This window comes from Megascapheus bottae, chromosome 1, assembly GCF_031878675.1.
Source record: "Megascapheus bottae isolate mThoBot1 chromosome 1, mThoBot2.hap1, whole genome shotgun sequence".
Taxonomy (NCBI): Eukaryota; Metazoa; Chordata; class Mammalia; order Rodentia; family Geomyidae; genus Megascapheus; species Megascapheus bottae.
The window spans coordinates 4,806,231-4,822,650 of NC_143509.1; the positions used below are offsets into that span (position 1 = coordinate 4,806,231).

Consider the following 16,420-nt stretch of genomic DNA (forward strand, 5'->3'; position numbering starts at 1 on the left):
GACTAAAGCCCTAGTTTACCCTTGCTCTCCCTTAGCTTTCAGAAAACATTGGTCCATACACTAAAATTTTCAAAATGTTCCCTGACCCCAAAACTAAAATCCATGATCCTCTCTCATTTTCGACGAAAACAATATCGGAAAAAAATCTTCACCCACTTATAAATTATGCATTTCATATTTCTTCTTGAATACATGTAGTTTTTTTGTATAAAAGAATTACAATATGATTTGTCAAAATGCATATAAAAAGACAGCTGCTCCTTCTCAAATTCAGGAGCTAATGATGAAAGACTTTTGCATGTTAACGTCTCCAAGTTCTAGTATCTTTTTCAGAAAAAAAGAACATGATGATGGTAAATGTTAATTACCCTTGGAATAGGAAACATTATGTTCTTTAAAATCGATCCAGATCAAATGCAATAATTGATTTCCTTCTTAACAACTGATACTACCAAATGTGGGTACAACACACTTGTTAAGTGTAGGAAGTAAGTCTCTAGTCTTCAGAGCATTCAGGTGAAGAGAGGTGGTTTTTCTTGATGGAAATCTCAAGGCAGAAAAAATATCATTTTAAAGCTTATAAAAAAACCTATGGCCACCTAATCTTTGACAAGGGAGCCAAAAAAATAGAATGGAAGAAAGACAGCCTCTTCAACAAGTTGTGCTGACAGAACTAGTTAAGCACCTGCAGAAAACTAAAGTTGGATCCTTCTTCGTCACCTTGCACTAGAATTAACTCCAAAATGGATCAAAGACCTGGAGGTAAAATCTGACACACTGAAAACTTTACAAGAAGGAATAGGAGATACACTAGGCCTCCTTGGCACAGGTCGAAATTTTCTTAATAAGGACCAAGAATCACAACAAATCAGAGAAAGGCTGGATAAGTGGGACTGCATTAAACTGCAGAGCTTTTGTATGGCAAAGGACATAGCTAGTAAATTAAATAGGAAGCCTACAGAGTGGGAGAAGTTCTTCACCAACCAAACAATGGACAAAGGCCTCATATCTAAAATGTATCAACAACTCAAAAAATTGAATCACTCCAAAACTAATCTCCAAAGTAACAACCATCCCATTAAAAAATGGGCCAAAGACTTAAAGAGAGTCTTCTCTGAAGAAGAAACAAAAATGGCCTATAGACACATGAAGAAACGCTCAACATCTCTGGTCATAAAAGAAATGCAAATCAAAACAACTCTAAGATTCCACCTCACTCCAGTTAGAATGGCCAGGATCAGGAAAACGAATAATAACAGATGCTGGAGGAGATGTGGCCAGGAGAGATCACTACTACACTGTTGGTGGGAGTGCAAACTCGTTCAACCACTATGGAAAGCAGTGTGGCAGTGCCTCAAAAGGCTAAACATAGAGCTCCGCTATGACCCAGCAATTCCACTACTTGGCATTTACCCAACCATCCAGAATCTAGGGCATACTAAATCCAATAGCGCAACAATGTTCATTGCAGCTTTATTCACCATGGAATATACTTCTATTTCAGTAAAGAATGTCTTCGGGATTTTGATGGGGATTGCATTGAATTTGTATACAATTTTGACAGTATGGCCATTTTTACTATGTTGGTTCTCCCTACCCATGAGCATGGCATGTCTTTCCATTTCCTGGTATCCTCTTTAATTTCTTTCATTTGGCTTTTATAGTTTTCATTTAATAATTCCTTTAAATCTTTAGTTAAGTTAATTCCTAAGTATTTTATTCTTTGGGGGCTATTGCAAATGTGATCATTTTCTTGATTTGGCCTTCTGTTTGTGTATTCCTGGTGTATAAGAGGGCTACTGACTTTTGCAGTTTAATTTTGTATCCTGCAACTTTGTTAAAGTGTTTTATTATATTTAGGAGTTTGGGAGTGGAGCTTATTTTGGGTCATTCAGGTATAGGATCATGTCATCTGCGAATAGGGATAGTTTAATTTCTTCTTTCCCTATGTGGATCCCTTTGATACCCTTCTCTTTCTTTATTGCTCTGGCTAAGCGTTTTAGCACTATAGTGAAGAGAAGTGGAGAGAGTGGGCATCCTCGTTTAGTTCCTGATTTTAAGGTAAATGGTTCCAGTCTTTCTCCATTTAACTATTGACATGTAATTGCTAGTTTCAGCTGGATCATTGCTTCTTCAGGCAATAGTTAAATGGGTACATTTCTGGAGCCCTCTGCTCAAAGAATTCTTATTAACAGTGGCCTGTATCAATCACCACAGTTCTGTGGCTGTTATGGACATTGTATGTTTGAATCGACCCTCTGGGTGTGATGCCCTCATGACTTTGGTTGACATCTCACAGGAATAGACTTTTCAGGCTATTTCACCATGCACTTGACATGGCATCCTTTGAGGCCACCCGCTTGCATCATCCCACATCGCGTTCATGCAAATAGTTTCTTGACCCAGAGTTATTCGAGATAACTCCATCTCTGGGGCCTCACTCTCTGTGGTCTTGGTTAAAATCACAGCACCTGGGGTGAAGAAGACAATTCTGCAAACATGTTTTCCAACTCATGTTCTTCTCCTGGATGAAGGCCACAGATGCAGAGCCTGGGGGAATAGTTTTGCACATAACTTCTGGGGACTCACAAGAGGCTTTGATGAAAGGTGAGCTATAATGTAGATCAATACAAAGACATATATTCACATATAATAAGATATTTGAATATACATTCCTGCCATGTGGGCCTCACTTCCAGCCAGACATTTAGCCTGGCAGATGCTTCAGGGATGACGCCTGTGATTTTAACACTCCTTCTCCTCCAGCTTCCCCTCCTTGTCAAGTCCTTCGCTGCCGCCAGCTGCTTTTCTACCATGAAGCACCGAGCACACATGGATGGAGATGTGATGATTGCTCTCTACACGTTGGGAGCAGATCTTAGCTACAGCGTTGCTTCCAAGCAAGAAAAGAACAAGCTGTAAGTAACTCATCATTTATTCCCATTCACTGCTTTATTCTGATGATGGGGAATGGCTGAGCCCTCTAGGGTGCCCAGGAATGTAGTGTCTTGGCTGCTCTTCACCTCCCATCCTTATTCCTTCAGGAACAGCTCAATTTCATAGTTAGCCTTCTATCTACATTACTTGATTGCCTGCCTGCTAGTCAGCGAGGACTCTGTTTTGTTACATACTGCTTCTACTATCCAGGTAGTTAGGGTCTTCACTTTATTCTAAAATCCTGTATCTCTTCTGTTCCAGCTGCCATCACAGAAAATGAAGTAATGTTATCATACACAACCTGAATTTCTAGTATGTGTTGGAGACAAAAAGGCTGCAGCTGTATTTCTTGTCCCCTCAGGCCAGTAGTCTGAGAATTTCTCTCTACTGACACCAATATGTGGAGGACATTGATAAAACTTTTGGTGGCTCATAACTATAATCCTAAGTACTTATGGGGCTGATATCTGAGGATTGAGGTTTATTTCTTAATTGTATTCTATAGTCAGGGGAATATAAAGAGGGTTTACAGTTACACTGGTCACATAGTGGGTGCATTACTTTTCCAGCATTGATAGCCCTTCTCATCTTTTTGTCCCTCCCTTCACCCCCAATCATCCTGTTTTCCCCCTTCCCTTCCCTATTTTATATGAACAAATATACATATATACAACATACCAGGTACCAAAGTTAGACATAGTAACCACATGAGATTAACCATAAAGGGATAAAAAAGAGAGAGAAATAACTTCACATAGTACATTAAGAACAGCAATCACAAAGATAAACCTCTTGTTTCTATATCCGAGAATTGAGGTTTAAACCTAGATCAGACAAGAACATATGTGAGACTTTTTATCTCCAATTAACCATCTAAAAGCTGCCAGTGGAGCTATGCCTCAAGTGGCACCGTGCTAGCTGAGAGAAAAAAAGCTCAGTGTTATGAAACAACCCTTTTGGGATACTTTAACTGCCCTAGATGACTTCTGCTTTACTTGCACACATGCATACTCTTGGCTCTTGGTCTGTAACACAAAGTCTCACTAATAAAGGGCTATTTTTTTAAAAGGAAAGAAAAATGACTGTAAAAACTTAACCAGAGATGTGGAGCATTTCTTCATGTGTCTGTAGGCCATTCTTATTTCCTCTTCAGAGAAGTCTCTCCTTAAGTCTTTGGCCCATCTTTTAATGGAATGGTTGTTTCTTCTCTGGCCATATAAGGGATGTACAATTATACATAATATGTATACATTACATTTGATGCAAATCAAAACAACTTTGAGATTGCACCTCACTCCAGTTAGAATGGCCATGATCAAGAAATCTAACAACAGATGCCAGTGGGGATGTGGCCAGAAAGAATTGCTACTACACTGTTGGTGGGAGTGTGAACTCATTCAATCACTCTGCAAAGCATTATGGTGATTCCTTAAAAGACTAAACATAGAGCTCACCTTTGACCCAGCAATCCCACTCCTTGGCACTGACCCAGAAACAGGGACATACTAAATCCACTAGCACAATGATGTTTATTGAAGTATTATTTACCACAGTCAGACATGGAGGCAACCCAGATGCCCCTCAGTAGATGATTGGATCAAGAAGATATGGTACTCATACACAATGGAATTCTATGCTGCCATCAGAAAGAATGACCACCCCATTTGTAAGAAAATGGAAAGACTTGCAAAAAATCAATCATATTAGGTAAAGTAAGGCAGACCCAAAGGAAGACAGGCTCAATGGATTCCTTCATTTGTAATAATTAGTACACATCTAGGACTCTCCAAGCCGAGGATTACAATACGAAAAGCTAGGTACATAAGGTCTTATAGGATGAGACTAAATGAAGCAACCGCCATGATATGGAAACAAAAACATTATTTTGAGTGATTGTTTCTCTTAATGAACTTTTTTTCTTTTTGAGTTTTTTTCATATATTTTTTATTGTAATTAATAGAAGGGTTACAATATATTTGCCAGATAGAAAGTATATTAATTCACATACATTGATACCCTTTCTCATGTCTTGGTCCCCATTTTCCTCCCCCCAACCCCACCCCTCATCTTGTTTTCCCCCCTTCCCTATCCAATTTCAAATAACCAAATACAAATATATCCAACATATCAGATAACAAAGTGCGATACTGGAACAATGTGAGATAATCAAGGGACAGCAAAAGAGATGAGAGGTAACATAGTACATTAAGGACAACAACCACTCATTATATGGCTTTTGTTTCTTTTTTTAACATCTGAAGAGATTTTTTAAATTTTTTAAATATATTTTTATTGTAATTAATAGAAGGGTTATATGATATTTGCCAATAGAAGGTGCATTGATTCACATACATTGATACCCTTCCATATGTCTTGGTCCCCATTTTCCTCCCCCACACCCCCACCCCTCATCTTGTTTTCCCCTTTCCCTATCCAATTTTAAATAACCAAATACAAATATATCTGATATATCAGGTAACAAAGTGAGATACTGTAACAATATGAGATAACCAAGGGACAGCAAAAGAGATGAGAGATAACATAGTACCCTAAGAACAACAATCATTCATTATATGGCTTATGTTACTATATCCTAGAGATCCTTTCATTTAGCGTCATACTATATGGCCTTTTGTATCAAGGTTTTGCTCAATTGCAAATCTCTGCTAGGAGAGACCAAGGTTTCTACTGATTATGACAAATGAGGGAAACCATTGAGCATATGTTCCTTTGAGTCCGGCTTACTTCACTTAATATGATTTTTTTCTAAGTCTTTCCATTTCCTAACAAATGGGGCGATGTCGTTCTTTCTGACAGCAGCATAGAATTCCATTGTATATAAATACCACAGCTTGTTGATCCATTTATCAACTAAGGGACATCTAGGTTGGTTCCATATCTTTTTTAAAATAATTTTTATTGTTCCCCCTTCCCTGTCCAATTTCAAATAACCAAATACAAATGTATCCAATATATCAGATAACAAAGTGAGATACTGTAACAATATGAGATAACCAAGGGACAGCAAAAGAGATGAGAGATCACATAGTACATTAATGACAAAAATCATTCGTTATATGGCTTTTGTTTCAATATCCTGGAGGTCCTTTACATTAGCTTCATACTATATGGCCTTATGTACCAAGATTTTGCTCTATTGCAGATCTCTGCTAGTAGAGCCCAAGGTTTCTACTGGTTATGATGAATGAGGGAAACCATTGAGCCTTACTTCGCTTAATAGGATGTTTTCTAAGTCTTTCCATTTCCTAACAAATGGGGCAATGTCATTCTTTCTGACAGCAGCATAGAATTCCATTGTGTACAAATACCACAACTTGTTGATCCACTCATCAACTGAGGAACATCTAGGTTGGTTCCATATCTTTGCTATGGTGAATAATGCCGCAATGAACATTGTTATGCTAGTGGATTTAGTATGCCCTAGATTCTGGGTGGTTGGGTAAATGCCAAGTAGTGGAATTGCTGGGTCATAGGGGAGCTCTATATTTAGCCTTTTGAGGAACTGCCACACTGCTTTCCACAGTGGTTGAATGAGTTTGCACTCCAAACAACAGTGTAGTAGTGATCCCTCATGGCCACATAACAGCATCTCTTTTTATTCGTTTTCCTGATCCTAGCCATTCTAACTGGAGTGAGGTGGAATCTTAGAGTTGTTTTGATTTGCATTTCTTTTATGACCAGAGATGTTGAGCATTTCTTCATGTGTCTATAGGCCATTTTTGTTTCTTCTTCAGAGAAGACTCTCTTTAAGTCTTTGGCCCATTTATTAATGGGATGGTTGTTACTTTGGAGATTAGTTTTGGAGTGATTCAATTTTTTGAGCTGTTGATATATTTCAGATATGAGGTCTTTGTCCGTTGTTTGGTTGGTGAAGATGGTCTCCCACTCTGTAGGCTTCCTATTTAATTTACTAGCTATGTCCTTTGCCATGCAAAAGCTCTGCAGTTAAATGCAGTTCCCACTTATCCAGCCTTTCTCTGATTTGTTGTGATTCTTGGTCCTTATTAAGAAAGTTTTGACCTGTGCCAAGGAGGCCTAGTGTATCTCCTATTCCTTCTTGTAAAGTTTTCAGTGTGTCAGATTTTACCTCCAGGTCTTTGATCCATTTGGAGTGAATTCTAGTGCAGTGTAACAAAGAAGGATCCAACTTTAGTTTTCTGCAGGTGCTTAACTAGTTCTGTCAGCACAACTTGTTGAAGAGGCTGTCTTTCTTCCATTCTATTTTTTGGCTCCCTTGTCAAAGATTAGGTGGCAATAGGTCTGTGGTTTAACATCTGGGTCCTCAGTTCTATTGCATTGGTCTTCAGGCCTGTTCTTGTGCCAGTACCAAGCTGTTTTGATGATTATAGCTCTGTAATAGAGTCTAAAGTTTGGAATTGAAATTCCTCCAGCGCTGTTCTTTCTGCTAAGAAGTGTTTTTGCTATACAGGGTCTTTTATTATTCCATATGAAATTTTGAATTGCCTCTTCTATTTCTTTAAAGAATGCCATTGGGATGTTGATGGGTATTGTGTTGAATTTGGAGATAGCCCTTGGCAAGATTGTCATTTTTACAATGTTGATTCTTCTAATCCTGGAGCATGGGAGATTTTTCCATTTCCTAAATTCTGCTTTAATTTTCTTTTTCAGCGTTTTAAAGTTTTCATCAAAAAGGGCCTTTATATTCTTAGTTAAGGTAATTCCTAGGTACTTTATTTTCTTTGAGGCTATTGTGAAAGGAGTTGCTTTTCTGATTGTTTCCTAGTTCCTCTCACTGTTGGCGTGGAGGAAGGCAGTTGATTTTTGAGGGTTAATTCTGTAGCCTGCTACCCTTCCAAAGTTTTGAATTAGCTCAAGGAGCTTGGGAGTAGAGTCTATAGGATTCTTTAAAAACAGCATCATGTCATCTGCAAAGAGGGATAGTTTTATTTCCTCTTTCCCTACTTGGATCCCCTTTATGTTTGCTTCTTGCCTTATTCCACTCGTTAGGAAATATAATACTATGTTAAAGAGGAGTGGAGAGAGTGGGCATCCTTGTCTCATTCCTGATTTTAGATGGAATGGCTTTAGATTTTCACCATTAAGTGTAATACTAGCCGTGGGTTTCTCATACACAGTCCTTATTACACTGAGGTATGTTCCATGTATTCCTAGTTTCTCCAGAGCTTTTAACATAAAGGGGTGTTGGATCTTGTCAAATGCCTTTTCTGCATCTATTGAGACAGTCATGTGATTATTGTCCTTGCTCCTGTTGGTGTGTTGAATTATATTTATTGATGTGCATATGTTGAACCAGCTTTGCCTCCCTGTGATGAATCCAGTTTGATCATAGTGTATAATTTTTTTGATGTGTTGTAGACGTTTGGCCAGTATTTTGTTGAGAAGTTTTGCATCGATGTTCATCATAGAAATAGGTCCATAGTTCTCTTTCTTTGATGAATCTCTGTCTGGTTTGGGGACGAGGGTTATACTGGCTTCATAGGGTGAGTTTGGTAAAGAACCTTCATCTTCAATTTCGTTGAAGAGCTTGAGGAGTATTGGTGTGAGCTCTGCTTTGAAGACCTTATTGAATGCAGCTGTGAATCCTTCTGGCCCTGGGCTTTTCTTAGGTCGAAAGTCTCTAATTGCCATTTGTATTTCAGTGCTTGAATTAGGCCTGTTGAGTTGGGTTAGTTCTTCTTGGTTCAGTGTGGGTATGTTAATACTGGCTAGGAATTCATCAATTTCTTCTAGATTCTTAAATTTGTTGGCATAAAGGTATGAGAAGTAGTCCCTCATGATATTCTGGATCTTGATAATTTCTGTCGTGATATTTCCATTGTCATCTGCGATTTTGTTTATTTCAATATGTTATCTCCTTTTTTTGGTAAGATTTGCTAAGGGTCTGTCAATTTTGTTAATTCTTTCAAAGAACCAACTCCTTGTTTTGTTGATTCTTTCTATAGTTTTCTTGGATTCCAAATCATTTAATTCTGCTTTGATTTTATTAATTTGCTTTCTTCTACTGAGATGAGGGTTGGTTTGTTGCTCTTTTTCCAGGAGCTTAAGGTGAGACATTAACTTGTTGGTTTGCGATTTTTCCAACTTGTTGTTGTAGGCACTCGGCACTATAAATTTTCCTCTGAGTACTGCCTTTACCGTGTCTCAAAAGAGTTGGTATTTTGTGTACTCCTTATTGTTAAATTTCATAAACTGTTGGATTTCTGTTCTGATCTCTTCAATGACCCATTGTCGATTCAACAATGTGTTGTTCAGTCTCCATGAGTTATAGGGTTTTCGTTGGTGGAGATGTGTGTTCAGTTCCAATTTGATGCCTTTGTGGTCTGAGAGCGTGCAGGGAATAATTTCAGTGTTTCTGAATCTGTCCAGGTTTGTTTTATGGCCTACGATTTGGTCTATTTTCGAAAATATTCCATGTGCTGCTGAGAAAAACGTACATTGTTTTGTTGCTGGGTGGAATATTCTGCAGATGTCTGTTAGATCTAGTTTTTCTATATAGTTGTGCAGTTATAAGGTTTCTCTGTTGAGTTTTTGCCTTGTTGATCTATCCATAGGTGAGAGTGCTGTGTTAATGTCACCAACATTCAATGTGTTTCGAGCTATGTATGGTTTCAGTGTAAGTAAAGTTTGCTTGATGAAGTTCAGAGCTCCGGGACTGAGGGTGTAGATAGTTAGGATCGTTATGTCTTCCTGGAGGAAAGATCCCTTTATTAGTATGTAGTAACCTTCTTTGTCTTTTCTTACTAATTTTAGTTTGAAGTCTATTATATCTGATATGAGGATGGCAACTCCAGCCTGTTTATGGGGGCTGTTAGCTTGATAGAGTTTATTCCAACATCTCACTTTCAAAAGTTGATTGTTTTTTGGGTAAGATGTGTCTCTTGAAACAGGAGAACGTTGTTTCTTGCTTTTTGATCCAACTAGATAGCCTATGCTGTTTAATTGGAGAGTTAAGTCCACTGATATTGAGAGTTAGGATTGAGAGATATTTATTAGTTCCTAGCATTTTTAAAAGCTTTCATTAGGGCCTGTGTCTTGACAGTTCTCGTGGTCCTTAGATGGTATGCTGTTTAGGTGCCATTTCTTTTTTTTCTTCTTTTTTATTGTAATTAGTAAAAGGGTTACATGATATTTGCCAGATAGAAGGTGCATTAATTCACATACATTGATACCCTTTCACATGTCTTGGTACGCATTATCTTTTCCCCCCACCCCCACCCGTCTTGGTTTTCCCCCCTTCCCTATCAAATTTCAAATAACCAAATACAAATAAATTCAATATATCAGATAACAAAGTGAGATACTATAACAATATGAGATAACCAAGGGACAGCAAAGGAGATGAGAGACAACATAGTACATTAAGGACAACAATCATTTGTTATATGGCTTTTGTTTTGATATCCTGGAGGTCCTTTCAATTAGCTTCATACTATATGGCCTTATGTATCAAGATTTTGCTTTATTGCAGATCTCTGCTAGTAGAGCCCAAGGTTTCTACTGATTATGACGAATGAGGCAAACCATTGAGCCTAAGTTCCTTTGAGTCTGGCTTACTTCACTTAATATGAGTTTTTCTAAGTCTTTCCATTTCCTAACAAATGGGTGGATGTCATTCTTTCTGACAGCAGCATAGAATTCCATTGTGTACAAATACCACAACTTGTTGATCCACTCATCAACTGAGGGACATATAGGTTGGTTCCATATCTGTGCTATGGTGAATAGAGCTGCAATGAACATTGTTGTGCTAGTGGATTTCGTATGCCCTTGTTTCTGAATGGTTGGGTAAATGCCAAGTAGTGGAATTACTGGGTCATAGGGGAGCTCTATGTTTAGCCTTTTGAGGCACTGCCACACTGCTTTCCATAGTGGTTGAACGAGTTTGCACTCCCACCAACAGTGTAGTAGTCACCCCTCCTGGCCACATCCATTCCAGCATCTGTTATTATTCGTTTTCCTGATCCTGGCCATTCTAACTGGAGTGAGGTGGAATCTTAGAGTTGTTTTGATTTGCATTTCTTTTATGACCAGAGATGTTGAGCATTTCTTCATGTGTCTATAGGCCATTTTTGTTTCTTCTTCAGAGAAGACTCTCTTTAAGTATTGGCCCATTTTTTAATGGGATGGTTGTTACTTTGGTGATTAGTTTTGGTGCCATTTCGTTCCCTATATTGAATTTATTTTGCTTTTCAATGAGTAGAACATCTTTGAAAATTGTATATAGTGTTGGTTTTGTTGCTACATATTGTTGCAGCTTTTTTTGTATTGGAATGTTTTTATTGTTCTCTGAGTTATGAATGAGAGCTTTGCTTGGTACAGTATTCTTGGTTGGTATTTATTTGACTTAAGTGCATGACATATATGCTTCCAATCACTTATTGCTTGCATGGTCTTTGCTGAGAAATCTGGGGTTATTCTTATTGGTTTGCCTTTATAGGTTATTGATCCCTTTTCCCTGGCTGCCTTTAGGATCCTATCTTTGGTTTCTATTGATCCAGTTGGGATTACGATGTGGCGGTGGGATGTTTTTTTCTGGTCTGGGTTGTTTGGGGTTCTAAAAGCTTCTTGTATCTGGATGGACCTGCCCTTCTGGATATTTGGGAAGTTCTCTGAGGTGATTCCCTGAAGTATATTTCCAATACCATTGACCTCTTTCTCCAGAGCCTCCTCAATACCAATTAGCCTTAAATTAGGCTTCCTAATTGTATCTTGGTCCTCCTGAAGCACTCTCTCATATTTCTTAGATTTGGATTGACTAATTCCTTGTTCTTTCTCTATAACAACTAAATTATCTTCAGCCCCGGATATTCTCTCTTCTGCATTGTCTAACTTGCTATCAAAGCTATCTACTTTATTTTTCATCTCCTTGCTTCTGATTGCTCATTTTTTATGCCTTGCATCTCTTGTTTTAGATCATGTATGGATTTATTTAGCTCCGTCATTTCCATTTGAGTGTTTAGCTCAGTAGCTTTATTTTATTGGGACATTTGCTGGAGTTCAGTCATCTTTTTATTTGTGGATTCTATGAATTCATCCATTTTTCTTTGAAAAACCTTTATTTTGGCCTCCTTTATGGCTTCTTCTTTTTCACTTATCACCTTGTTTGTGGTTTCCTCTTGTTTAGCTATGCCTTCCTCCCTTATCTCTTTCTTTATATTTTCAAACTTTTCATTAATGATGTTTATCAATTGCATTTGTACAGCACTTCGAAGACTCTCCTCTACGTTTGCCAGTGACTGTTCCATTGTCTATTTATATTGTGTGGGGGATGTTATTCCTTGAGTTGACATCTTTCTTCAGTTTCTTGTTCTGCCCATTTGAAAATGGGGGCAAGATTAATACTAAACACGATTATAGTTTTTTATATATAACCAACCTAGATTTGTGTGGCTGGCAGATACTAGATGTTCACAAATTTGGTTGGTGTTATCACTCTGTCTTTTTGAGCACTTACAGACCAGTCTAATACAACCACTGATAAACGATTTATACCCAAAACAATAAGCCTCTCAATCCAATCTCTATTGTATTTTAGTCCCTCTGAGCCTACAGTATAATTGAACACCTAGATAAACAGTATTGCTCTAGAGCCATCAAGTGTATATCCATGCATTATGAGGGTTGAAAGACGAAAAGAGTACCAGAGATAGAAAAATAGAATGTGAGAGGTCAGGGGAGGTACAAGAGGATTTACGTAGGAGTGTAAGATTCTTATAGTAATGAAGAAAATGTATAGCATAAGGGTAACTGACCTAAGTTGGTAAGTAGGTAGCTTATTTGAGTACAAATTTTGGAAAGTATTATACAAAACTTATGTGTTGCTGCATTACGAGCTCTCAGACCAACCAGTGGCCTCACAGTGGGCCTTGGGATGGATCTGCAAGCTTCAGTCTGAGCGTGCTGGGCAGACGTGTTCCTGTGCTGCTTCCAGGGGCGGCCCCCAGCCAAGGGTCTGGGATTTGAGAGTTTCCAGGAGCACTCAGCAGGACCAGCAGGAGACCACTCTGTTCCCAGGGGCGGGGCCCAGCTGAGGACATGGGCTCCAAGGGCGGAGCCGCGCATTTCTGATTCTCAGAATGCGATCGTGGCTGCTGGTAGGCCCTTCAGATCCCTGCTCTGTTTCACTGCTGTGTCAGAGAGTCTGTGACTGTGGGGGGCCCCTCGGTGCTGTCTTGCTCAGGATTCCCAGCTGGAGGATGCCCCACTCAAGAATTGAGGGGGGACAGATGCTGGCTCCTATTTTCCCACACACCCCACTTGCTGCTGTAAGGCAGGCACTCAGCACCCTCCACTCTCCAGATCCAGTGGCGTGGGAGGGGAATCTGTTGGGTGGATGGGAGCTGGGATACCTCTGCCTCCCCTGGTAGGGTGCTGAATCTTAGCTTTCCCTGCCTGTCAGTCTCCAGTCAGAGGGCTGGGAGTTGTGCCTGTTGGGCAGTGGGTTTGGGACAGCTCTGCCACCCTTGGTGGGGTTCTGGATGTTAGGGTAGTCCGCCTGTCAATCTCCAGTCAATGGCCTGGGGGAGGGGGCTGCTGAGGGAAGGGACAGGATTCTAAATTCCTTGCCCCCCTGCTCCTGCCATTCTTTCTCAGGCAGAGTGGAGGGTCTGAATTAAGTTCTATTGCTTGGCACCAGCTCTGGTTTCCTGAGGGGTTTGGGGACCCACTGTATGACTCACACCTCTGCGTTCTGTCTGTGGGTGTTCCATGGTGTTGGGGAGTTTTTCACTCCCCTCGGGTCTCCTCCGCCGCCTGTGTTCCGCATCTGGGTTCCATTGCTTGCTGTTCTGGTTCTGCCTCTGGGTTCCGCTGCTTCTGAGGCTCGCTGGCCCAGTCTAATGCTGGTTTCTGCACCTTTTCGGGAGGGGACCTCGCGGTCAGAACTCGTTGAGAAAGTTGGATGTGGGCTTTATCTGGATTTCTTTTCCGGTTTGAGTCCTCCGTTGCCTTTTGAGTTTGTTGTTGTGGATTGCTTAAGGTAATTGGCTCGTGGAACTCCCTGGTTCTCTCTTTTTGTGAGAGAGAGCTAGGCAGCATCCCTATTGTCTTTGCCCCATCTTCCACACCTTCCCCAGTCCATATCTTTGCTATGGTAAATAGAGCTGCAATGAACATTGTTGTGCTAGTGGATTTAGTATGTCCTTGTTTCTGGACAATTGGGTAAATGCCTAGTAGTGGAATTGCTGGGTCATAGGGGAGCTCTATGTTTAGCCTTTTGAGGAACTGCCATATTGCTTTCCATAGCGGTTGAACGAGTTTGCACTCCCACCAACACTGTAGTAGTGATCCCTCCTGGCCACATCCGCTCCAGCATCTGTTGTTATTAGTTTTCTTGATCCTGGCCATTCTAACTGGAGTGAGGTGGAATCTTAGAGTTGTTTTGATTTGCATTTCTTTTATGACCAGAGATGTTGAGCATTTCTTCATGTGTCTATAGGCCATTTTTATTTCTTCTTCAGAGAAGACTTTCTTTAAGTCTTTGGCCCATCTTTTAATGGGATGGTTGTTACTTTAGAGATTAGTTTTGGAGTGGTTCAACTTTTTCAGCTGTTGATATATTTTAGATATGAGGCCTTTGTCTGTTGTATGGTTAGTGAAATTCTTCTCCCATTCTGTAGTCTTCCTGATTAATTTACTAGCTATGTCCTTTACCAAACAAAAGCTCTGCAGTTTAATGCAGTCCCACTTATCCAGCCTTTCTCTGATTTGTTGTGATTCTTGGTCCTTATTAAGAAAGTTTTGACCTGTGCCAAGGAGGCCTAGTGTATCTCCTATTCCTTCCTGTAAAGTTTTCAGTGTGTCAGCTTTTACCTCCAGGTCTTTGATTCTAGTGCGGGGTAACAAAGAAGGATCCAACTTTCGTTTTCTGCTGGTGCTTAACCAGTTCTGCCAGCACAACTTGTTGAAGAGACTGTCCTTCTTCCATTCTATTTTTTTGGCTCCCTTGTCAAAGATTAGTTGGCCATAGGTCTGTGGTTTAATATCTGGGTCCTCAGTTCTATTCCATTGGTCTTCAGGACTGTTACTGTGCCAGAACCAAGCTATTTTGATGATTATAGCTCTGTAATAGTGTCTAAAGTTTGGAATTGAAATTCCTCCAGCGCTATTCTTTCTGCTAAGAAGTGTTCTTGCTATATGGGGTCTTTTATTATTCCATATGAAATTTTGGATTGCCTCTTCTATTTTTTTGGAGAATGACATTAGGATATAAATGGGTTTTGTGTTGAATTAGTAGATAGCCCTTGGCAAGTTTGTCATTTTCATGATATTGAATCTTCCACTCCACGAGCATGGGAGGTTTTTCCATTTCCTCAGTTCTGCTTTAATTTTCTTTTTCAGGGTTTAAAGTTTCATCAAAAAGGTCCTGTACATTCTTAAGATAATTCCTAGGCACTGTATTTTCCTTGAGGCTATTGTGAAAGGAGTTGCTTTATTGATTGTTGCCTCATTCCTCTCAGTCTTGGCATAGAGGAAGGCAATTGATTTTTGAGAGTTAATTTTACACCCTGCTACCTTTCCAAAGTTTTGAATCAGCTCAAGGAGCTTGGGAGTAGAGTCTATAGGATTCTTTAAATACAGAATCATGTCATCTGCAAACAGGGATAGTTTTACTTCCTCTTTCCCTACTTGGATCCCTTTTATGCTTGCTTTTTGCCTTATTGCTCTGGCTTGGAATTCTAGTACTGTGTTAAAGAGGAGTGGAGATCCCTCTGTGTTACAGTGGTGGACTTGCTTGCAATTTCCTCTTTATCCACTGTTGGAGTTTCCTCCTCACAATGACTTCCTTTGAGTTGGATGCATCTTTTACTTTGTGACATAAATAAGAATAAAATCTCCTCACCTGATAATTGAGATCTTGTTCTGGTTGATAGTGTAGGAAGTAGTGTTCAATATGTTGGGTGTGTGAGCATAATGGCTATAGAATCTTTCATAAAGAACACTTCTCTAAGTTGCTCTTAAATTGAACATTCATTACTGTGCCTGGCCTGCCATAAAAACACATAACATCAATTGAGTAACTCAAAATTCAATTCATTTTTCACAGAGGTGGAGCTAGTAATCCTAAGGTAAAGGAAACAGAATATGCAATGTGACATAAACATCTAATCCATGTTTAATCCATGGACAAAAGTTTTTTGTTTACATACACATGGTCGTGAAGAAAAAGCATGTTCTCTCTCAGCTTAGGTACATTTCTGAATCTCATTCAGAATTAATTCTATATAGAAGCATAAGCCATGGTATTCACATTCCATCCCAATTGAAGGTAATGTTATAACATATTCATTGGCAATGATGCAAGCATTTAATCCAGCAAAGTTAATAGTTTTAAGCACTCCTCCTCAATTTCCATGCTCATTTTGCAGGTTTACCTTCAAGAACTATCGATTTGTTTTGGCCTTGGCTTTTGCTGTTGAGGAGATCAACAGAAGCTCTGATCTTTTACATAACTTGACTCTGGGATTTGATATCTAAGATG

General features: G+C 39.4%; 1 pseudogene; it reads left to right on the forward strand.

Moving 5' to 3' along the window:
- Positions 1 to 16,416, forward strand: part of LOC150068089 (vomeronasal type-2 receptor 116-like) — a 42,116-nt pseudogene extending 25,700 nt beyond the window's left edge.
- The last annotated feature ends 4 nt before the right edge of the window (positions 16,417 to 16,420 follow it).